This window comes from Melanaphis sacchari, unplaced genomic scaffold (genome assembly GCF_002803265.2).
Source record: "Melanaphis sacchari strain LSU unplaced genomic scaffold, SCAv2.0 Contig41_pilon_pilon, whole genome shotgun sequence".
Lineage (NCBI taxonomy): Eukaryota > Metazoa > Arthropoda > Insecta > Hemiptera > Aphididae > Melanaphis > Melanaphis sacchari.
The window spans coordinates 971,471-982,599 of NW_020271269.1; positions in this window are offsets into that span (position 1 = coordinate 971,471).

Here is an 11,129-nt window from a genome sequence, read left to right on the forward strand (position 1 = left end):
AAAGACCGTATCCTGTACTACATTGTCAACTGCTGAATGTTGATGTTTTAACTGTTGACCGTAGACGTTAGCTTTTATAAAAAATATTCAAAATAAGAATAATAATTTTAAGCATAATATCGTGGAATAACATATTTTTAAAATATAATTTTATTTATTGTAGATGTTTAAATTAAATATTTATATTTACACTTGCTACTTTTTTTTACTAAGCATTAAAATACGTATTTTAAATACTACCTTTTACAAGACTGATAATATAGTATACCTTAATTTTAGATTATTTGTCTTAAATTAAAAAGGAAATTTAAATAAGTATAAAATATTAATTAATTATTTTTTAAGTACATAAATTATCTAAATAAAATATATTTTATATATTATACGAGTACATAAAATGTACCTATACATAATAGTTATAAATACCACTTTAAAACCAATATAGTTCAATGCGGTCGATGATATAAAACGCAACTACATTTAACAGTCTTCAAAATATTTTTAATATTATATTATATTTTATCTAATAGTATATCATTATTATAAACAGTATAATTTAAATAAAAAGTGTATAGAAATTTAAATTCATGTAGATGTAGGTACCTACTAAATAATAATATATTTCTGAATATCTAAAAACATTATATCTATATCTTAACTTTCAGGACATTAAAAATAAGCTCTATAAATAAATCATAAATTTCTAAACTTAAAACTAAGTGAAATAAAAAATGGGAATACCTGAGTTATTCGCTAAACCAGGATAAACAATAATTATTATACCTATAATAAGCTAAGAATAATGATCATTCGTTGTATATTAATTTAAAATTAAACTATAATCACGATCATTTAAATGTAACTGAATTAATGTTGTATTACATACTTGGTTTTGCATAAATATCTAGAACCTTTATAATACCACATGTATTTATAATTTACGTAATATGTTATAATATGGTTCGATGAAATTGTAAAATAGATTTTTGTTCCTTATGTTACATTTTAATCAACTAGTATATAACAATCACGGAGACTTGATATTTTTGCCAATTCATTGCAGATTTGCAATTAAATAATAAGCAAGATAATATTCTAATTTTAATTTTCGTTTTTTTTATTACTATTAAATTTATACAACCATTATTGTAAATATGAGTCACTTAACTAAAAATCAATATAGAAAATAAAATATTGTATGATATTATACTAATTAATACTTTATATTTTGGATATATTTCAAGTTTTTTGAATCAACTTAACAATCTGATTTTAATTTTGAACTCCAAGATTCCAACTAAAAATGTATATCTTTATATTGTGATAAAATCAATTAAATGCAATAAAAATAAAACAATGATTTTTTCCAATAATATAATTAAGGTGAAATAGTTTAATAAAATAGTAATAAAATTATTTTTTTTATCTTTTCAATCTTATTACATATTTACCCCTTCCAAACAATTTTTGCTTGATGTTTCAAAATGTATTTTTAATTCATTCCGCTTAAAAAAATATATCCCAAAACCCTGTTCTTTAACTTTATCTGAAAATATGAGAATTCAGTATTTTATTTACAATTTTTAAAGTTCAAATGTTTACCCAACTTGGTAATTTAAAATGTGATATTACTACCCAATCTTAGAGTTAATTTACTGCGTTCAGACACACCGGAATAATTCTTATAATATATCTTAAATCTCAATCATTTTGATAAATATTTGTTTTTGAATATTTAAATTATAAAGTTAAAATTACAAAAAAAAATTGACAGTTTTTAAATAATTCTCTTTTTAGACTCTAATAAAAGTGATGTGGTCAAATATATCATGTAATAGTCTTAAAATGAAAAAGGTTTTTGAATGAGTTATTTTTATTGGTTGAAATGTTCACTAATAAAAAGAATGTTCTCAAAAACATTTTTATAAAATGTAAATACCGTAAACTTTATCTATATTGATTATAAATTTCACCTGTTTGGTACTTAAGATATTTTAAAGGTAATTTTTTCGATCATTATATTGCTTTTCTAACGTATGGCAAACATAAACTATGTTCCTACCTCAATAAATGTATGGTAGATAATTTAAGTTAAATACGAGTATTATACCTTTTTTTTTTTTTTATTACTGGTTTAAAAAATATTTACAATCTGTATATATAGTTACACAGTAAGTAAATGGCTTAAAAGATTTTTGACATGGTGACTTAAGGGAAGAGGGCTTCCATCGACACTACTTCCAATTTGAACTTATAAAGGGTTGTTTGTATATTGTTGGTTTAGATATTGGTTAATATATCACGTAGCCATTTACGTTTGAAACGACAGGGTGAGTTGTCTGGTAATGTACGAGAGGATAGCTTAGATATGAGAGGGTTGGTGTGGTTAAGGGAGTTTTTATGAAATTTATTATAGTGGTAAGAAGCAATTGTTATTGTTGTTGGTAGGTTGAGGTCGTAGTGTAAAGTACAATTACTAACATACCAGGGGGCATTAGAAAGGACACGAAGGGTTATTGATTGGAATGCTTGAAATTCGTTTATATTTAAATTTTTAGAGGCTTCCTGAAGTTGGATGCTGGGCGTAACATTTGTTTGTATATTAACAATTTGTTATCTAAATAGATTTTGGATCGCAATAATAGTCTTAATTTGTGAAATTTGAAGTTAAGTGAAGATTTTTTCCTTAATATGGTTTACCCAGGTTAGTTTTTTGTCAAGAAGGAGACCTAGGTATTTAACAGAGTCGTACATGAAATGCGCTGGTTATTGAGGTAAATAGAAAGAATATTTTTAGTGCTGAAAATAAATGTGATGTAGGTGAATTTGGATTCATTTATTTTAATTTTCCATAAATTAAATCAATCTTGTAGTTGATTAAGGTGGTTTTGAAGGTTATTTTTGGCAGCGTTTATGTCAGAGTTAGATGATATTATGGCTGTATCGTCTGCAAAAGTAGCTAGGGTGGTTTTGTTGTACTGTGGTAGGTCATCTGTGAATATATTGTAAAGAGTCAGGTAGAGGATATTACTTTGGGTAACGCCAGCTTTTACAAGATGAGAGATGGAGATTTCGTCTTCACATCTTACTGCAAAGGTTCGGTTTGATAGGAAAGATTTGAGAGTAAGGTATAGTGGGGTAGGTAAGAATAGAAGCTTGAACATTAATCCTCCATGCCAAACCCGGTCAAATGCCTGGGCAATGTCAAGAAAAGTGCCAGAACAATTTTTTTTTTTCTCTAGTGATGAGGCAATGTTATCGACTATCCTGTGTAGTTGATGTAAAGAAGAACGCTTATTTCTAAAGCCAAATTGCGCGTTTGGGATAATTTTTTTCTCATTTAGTATCGGGTAAATTATTTTTTAAATTATTTTTTCAAGAATTTTGGAGAGTGTTGAAAGGAGGCTTATAGGTCTATATGAGAAGGAGGCATCTGGGGGAATATTAAACCTATACATTTTCTTTTCACTAAAGATTTTATTGTACCGAAAAAAAAGTATTACAATTTTAAATACTATATAATCGGAAATTGTAATAAAAATTTGATATAAATGTGAAATAATATGTTATTAACATGAGGTTAGGTTAGTATATACACAACAATATGCTTATGATCGATTTAATTATAACCTATAAGTGGACCATATAATACAATATATAGGTTTATATAATATGTTAATTTAATATCAAAATAATACATTACTTATTTTAAAATAAATAAATAATAATTCAAAACATATCATAGTTATAAATTTAGGCAAGTACCTATTACTTTGTTTATTACAACACGAATAGTTTTTTACAATTATTTACTATCAAAAATAATATAGGTACTTAGAACTTTATCATTATTTATTATAATTTGGATTACTTATTTGATAATATTATTCTTACATTATTTTGTTTAAAGATCACGGTATAACGTTACGTTGAAGAAAATTATTTAAACAATGAAAATTACTTCATTATTTAGCTAAAGGTACGTTTAATTATTCTCTATTAACTTACTTTGTAATAGAAGCATAATGAGTGTAAAAATGCATTCAAATTCTGCCTTTAATTAATTTTTATTTTCACTCACAAAAACTTTATTAAAACTTAATTTGCGTTTTTCTTAGAATGCAGTGTGATGAGAAGATTGACTGAATATAATATACTTTATTATTCTATGTTATGTTAAATATATTCTGAAATTTAGACGTAACATATGAATGAATCAAATATCTATATTTTATAGTATTATTAAACAATTATCCTCAAATAATGGTTATTTTTTTAGAAACAGAACGTTGTTTTTAATTTTGTTAATTATTTTGAAAAATGTCTAGTAACTACTGAAATTTTAGCATACACTAATGCAATCTATAATAATAAAACTTAAAGTATTTACATTTATATCAAAAAAATTAACTATTAAATAACAAATAAAATAAATTATTTAAATAAAAAGAAAAAAATTGTTAACAATTTTTTTTCAAATAATTGATTTTTCATAGCTATACTTAAATATAAAAATAACAATAATAATTTAAAATAGGTATTATATAATTTGAATTTTTAGTACAATTTATTTTAATATTATAATGCCAAAAATGTTAAAGCTTTCCAGTATGATTTATTGTTATATAATAAGAATATACTTTAAAATCATAATACACTCTTTTATTAACTACATCGCCAAAAAAAGTCAAACAAAATACCGAAGACCTTTACCAAACAATATCAGGAAACATATCCTTTGAAATACTTTTTTCGAATTGTTTTTTGTATTCAATATAATCATGAAATTATATAAACTTTATATTAAAAAAAAAAACTGTGGAATTAAAGCCTCTTATCAATGGTAAAAAACAATTTATAAATAATAAGAATCCGTGTATTTACACAAAGTATAATTTCATACCTAAAATGTGGAAAATTGAGGGTTGTAAAAAATAATAATAATAACAGCTGGTGTGAACGTCTAAAAGACAACAAATGATTTGTTAAAAATGTAAAATATTATGAACGACAAAATGGTTTTGGTATTCTGACTGATGACTATCGAGAAATACATTTGGGATAAAAAGAACCAACAACATTTTACAAAACCCCAGGAGAACAAATGGTTGAACCGAAGTAGCTCACTAGACAAGGATAAATGGAATCCGCCGGAAAGGTTGCTTTTGCTTGGGTAGGGTTGCATACCAGGCATACGACATTAATAACATTGTTTGAACAAAAGAACTGAATCCATCGAATATTGGGATGGTTAAAATCGAATTTATTTTACAATATTTTATTTTTCATTATATTTTATTCTAGAGATCACGTACAATTTAGATAAAAACGCAAAAATCTTTCAAGAAAATGTATTGAATAAATACTAAATAGTATAATTAGGTATTTAATTATACGTGTATTATATTTTTTTATAGACTTTTATTTAATTTAAATTTTATAATACTTTTAAAATTGTACATGGAGTTATGTGCTATTTAAATACGAGTATATATAATATTATGTTATATTATTTTCACTAAGGATTAATAAGAAATTCAAGATAAATATTTCCTAAGCAGAGATAGGTTAATCAATATCTCGCTAATAATATTCCTATAAAAAATAAAATTGAATAAAACCTACAATATGAATCATTTCTATTGAACATATTTTAATTCGCATGTTTAAAAATAACAGTAACAAAAATAACTATAGGTATCTTAAATATACCAAAATATGGCTTATTAATTATTGGTATTTTAATTTATTATAATATAATAAACTTACGTGTGCCATCGAACCGTGTTGCGATTGTATCCAGAAATGTATTCTGAGGCGCCAATAATCCTTTTCTGGCAGGCATTTGTTATACCCTGAAAAAATATTAACAAAATATAAATTATGAAAACTGTAGACATTTTTAAATAAAAGAAAAAATTCATAAAATACAATAGAATACGTGAAGAAAAAATAATGAACAAAAAATTATGAAACACTAGTTGTAATTGAGATCTATTAAGTGCTTTTGAATATTAAAGTAGTGATAAATGATTCAGTTTTAAAAACAATTTCGGGGAAAAAATTTAATTCAAAATTGGTTTTGTTTTGCTTAAAACTATGCATTCCATAATACTTCAATAACATTTTTTTTCTCAAAAAAAAAAAAAAACTGTATAATTCAATATTCAACCTAATCAAAACCATAATTTATAAGTATACAATTTTGAATAAAATTATATTCTAAATAATTTCAAATTTTTTTAACTAATATTAAACTAACTTTGAGCAATAGTTTTAATACTTTTAAACTCGATAAAAAAAAAAAAAAAAATTTTGGTTAAATACTACATTTTAAGTGTACGCTATACAACAATATAGATACCTAAACCTAAAACAAATAATTATTGTTTATTTATTTAGCAAACTCAACTCTCAGTAGCAACTGAAAGTTCATAAGTAACTATTGACAGTTTTTAACAAACAAATTACAGCTCAAATGTAGTCTTATTCAAACAGAAAATTTCATTTAATAATTTAGTTCTTCAAGTCACCATAGTCTATTAGAGATTTTACGCCGGAATATATGCGCTTAAGTATCCAAAAGTTAAACAATTATAAGTCATTTTCTGTTATGAGTCATTTTAATATAGTACCTACAACATTATGAAATAATTACTTCAATTTTACCTGTTGCAACACTTGATTTAGTCCAAGATTACCTAGTATTCACTGATTTTATATTTGTCTAAATATTATTATTATTATTATTATTATACAATAGTTATTCAAAATATTTATAATTGTTAAAACATAAGTAGTTAAATTATTTGAAACTTAATCAATATAATAAACATTTATTTGTTTTCATAAAAACGAATTCAAAGTTCTATTACAAATTTGAAATGAAACATGTTTACACAATAACTTATTACTATTTAAAATAAAGACATAGATTATAACAATCAGAAGCTATAAAAACTACTAAATTAAGTAAAATTAAATCATAATTTTCTGAGTAACCAACTCAAAATAATAGATTAACAGAAGAATTTAATACATAATTTTTATTAGAAAAATAAATCTGAACTCCTGGAGTTTAGAGTATTTATTATAAAATTAGATAAAGTAGTTCAAAAAGGTCAATCTAATCAAATATTAGGTTTAGCAATAATTTAAAAAGCAGAGAATATCGTCTTTCATTAAGTTACAGATATTAGAGAAATTCAGGAAATGTTGGTAAGAGTCATAAATAGGCTTATTAATATTGCATTTAAATGCAAGACATTTCAGAAAACCATTTTATATTCAATAAATTCGATTTGCTTAAAAGAACTTACCGTTAATCTAAATCAAAGGAAAATATTCAAGATTAGATCGAACCCATTGGTATTGTTCATTTCATTAATAGTGCCAAGTTTTCAGATAAAACGAGATTAAAGGAGTGACATAATCTGTATTTTATTAATCACAGGGTGTGTATTGCCAAATTTTTCATAATTTATTCATGATTAGAAAAACTTGATTTATGGTCGAATAGTATACCAAGATTTTCATCACTACACGCAATTACACAATAATATAAATTATGTACAATTTTTAACATAACAAAATGCATATTATAATTTAATTTAACTAACGAAAGACAGGTATAATATTTAATATTAAAATTGAGTTTCCAATAATATTTTTATCAATAATCTTTTTAGTGATCAATAAAAACAAAAACAAATATTTTAAAAATTAAATCATAATTTACATTGATGTCAAGTACTTTTCAAATAAATTAAACAAACTTCATGATAAGGAAATATTTTAAATTAAATACCTACATATTAAATCCTAATTAAAAATATTAGATACCTATCTAATATCCATAATAAAACTGAATTTTCTACGAGAGAAATTTTAAATTACATAACACACATACCTACTTATTGTGATTAATGCGTCATAAAAAAAGTGAAATAATAACTTAAGCGAACACTTAATCGACCGAATAATTTTTGTACGGAAAAATCGAAAACAAAATTGCTCACGGAATTTATTAGGTACTCGCGGGAAGATTTTAAGTTAAGGCATGCGGAACTGGCAACTGTGGTTTTTTCTGTTTTAACGATAGAAACAAGAAGCTTCGCGAACGCAAATAATAATCATTATAAGCGCAAGGCATTCATAAGTCAGTCTATTCAAAAAATCTGACGGCAAAACAAATCACCAACTAATAACGACGCTCGTTCAACCTGCTAATTCGACACTATGTTCAAATTATTTTTCAAAACATGCAAATCAGATTTTTAAACATTCAAAAAGACTTAGAGAACAATAAGTAGATCAAAAACTGAAAAGACAATGTCACAAATTGTTTAAGCTTTCCAAATATTTTTTTTTCTTAGATTTAAATTAATTTGTATATATTATGTACACGTATAATATATAAACACCTTTACGTTCAATATTATTATAATAACGTATAAAGTACAATTAAGACCTTTGGACAACTCATTAATCAAAAATAAATTTAATTCGTTACATTGTTTAATGATAAATGTTAGAGTGGCTATATAATTTATATTATTAAAATGGAGAGTCCTTTTTCATGTAAGTTAAAATGTATATATTAGTATATTAATGAGTTTAACTAATAAAATATCATTTTAATCATTAAAAAAAAAAAAAAAAAAAAAAATAGTAATTTCTTCAATAAATTATAGCCAAAAACAGTGTATACACTGATTTTTTTAAAGAAACAATGGTATAATTTAAATTAGTCAAAACGGGTCTAAAAATAACCTATGTCAATAGTTGTTTTGTGAAACTTATAATGATTATAATGAAAGCTATGAATATACAATGCTCGACATTAATCTTAAACAGTTAAACGTATTGATTTACGGAAGAATAGAGTATTGACTAAATTTGGTTAGATATTCAATTGTCATTTTAATAATTTTAAATAAATATTCTAGTTCTGAAAACTGTAATTTAATCGTTTTTTTGTAATGTTACTTATTCAAATTATTGTCTCACTAAAAACATTTTAATGAATAAATGTTATACATTTACACGCCTAAATATTATCAATATTTAAATTAAATCATGTATTTTATATTATATGAAAATCAAATCAATATCTGGAGAAAAATACACTGGATATAAACAACTTGAAATCCTCTAATCTTAGAACAGAGTATACAATACTATACACAAATTAATTATTTTATGAGATTTTATAGACTATCGTATTATCTGGATTTTTGACAAAATAGTTCTGAAAAAAGATCGATTTACAAACATTATTTGAATATTGATTATGTGTATAGAATACTTAAAAAAATGCATTATTCAAAACATAAAAAAATAGTTAAAGACTTTAAACATTTATTTAAATACTACCGAATTTCACCAGAAAGAATTATGATAATTAAAAGAAATCTTTATAAAACCAATACATTCACCATTTTATTCAGAATTAAATAAAATAAAAAACTTAAACCAGTTTTCATAATTTACTATAATATATCAATTATTAATAAAATTATATATCAATCAGGCTATTAGTAAGGTAAACAAATAATCACTGTCTTTTCAATTGCTTTTCGATTTAGTAAGAAGCTCATCATTAATAATGATGAACATCGAATAAGCATAAATCAACAACCTCAAGTAGCATTTAAATACTCAAATAAAAATAAAAATTTTGAGATATTAACGGTTTCGGTGAAAGAGATTTAGTACAAACATACAGTAATAGGTATACTAATATGTATCCACTGTGCCTTTTATTCACTAATAAATATTATACATCTATTATGAAATTAATATAACAATTAAGATACATTATAAAATTTATTTTAATATTTTATTTCATTGAAAAATATTAATCGATAAATCTGTATAGATTGTTAAGCTAAATGAATTAAAACTACAATATTACTTTTTTAATACTTTGAAGGATTTTAATAAATTATAATCAATCAAGTATATTTTAAATAAAACAATAATTGACAACATTTCTATAAAATATTTAACAATTTAAATAAAATTGACTTACAAAAATTAAAATTAAAATTAAAACGGTACAAATTACACTCGTTGCCTATTAACATATAATGACATTTAGTGAAAATACTAAACGTCAAGAAACGAGAAAGATTTGATATAATCATGAAAACGATAAGTATAATACTATAAGTACCTGGAACAATTGTTATTTAGATGGTTATTACATTCATTAGTAAGTTTACATAACAATTTAACTTAGCACCTAAGTATTAATTGTTATACATTTCGTCTTTGAAACACTTTACACACGTAGTCATAAACTGAAACCTTGACCGTGGCTATGTACGTGTGTCGGTTTAACACTGTTGTGCTAATTGGAACAGATACTACGTAACGAATCTGCTGATTGTGCAATGGTCTTCAGGATAAAGATAAAATTGCAGTTAAATAAATAGTATCCTTTACTAAAGAATAGAGACACAATAACAACGCATTTTTCTTTATTTATTTGGCACGTGGTATGTCCCTTAGGAAAGATAGCAAGGAGACAATATCGTCGATTTCAGTCCAAATCCCAAGACATTAATCAATCGACAACCTGTTGGCCCGATAAAGTACTTTTAAAAGATATAACAAGGCGACTAGATAAAGGAGACAAAATGCTTTGTAGACAAAATTCACAAAGTAAGTTTATATTATATATTTTCAATTTCACCTATAAAGATGTTATGAGAATTTGAAATTAAAACGTTTAGTCATCCATCAACAAGCCAATTATAATTTGATATCGTACACAGTCAGGTCTTACTTAAAAACTCTAAACAGATAGTCAAATGAAAAATTATAACGTATCATTTTGTTTTCAAATTGTATTTTGTTAATTAGGATACTTATAAAAATATTACCAACAAACTATTTATTCTTATAATAATAAAAATAATTGTGATTTATTATAAAAAAATTATATTACGTACACTTGTTATTCTATGCAGCTTTAAAATTGTTTTTTTTTTTTTTAATGTAATTCAAATGTATGTGTCAAAAAGAAACAACATTAAATAATGGATATACACATCAAATAATAATACATTCCTATATAAAAATATAAATTAAAATAATTGGCTATACTTTTTAAATTTCTATTA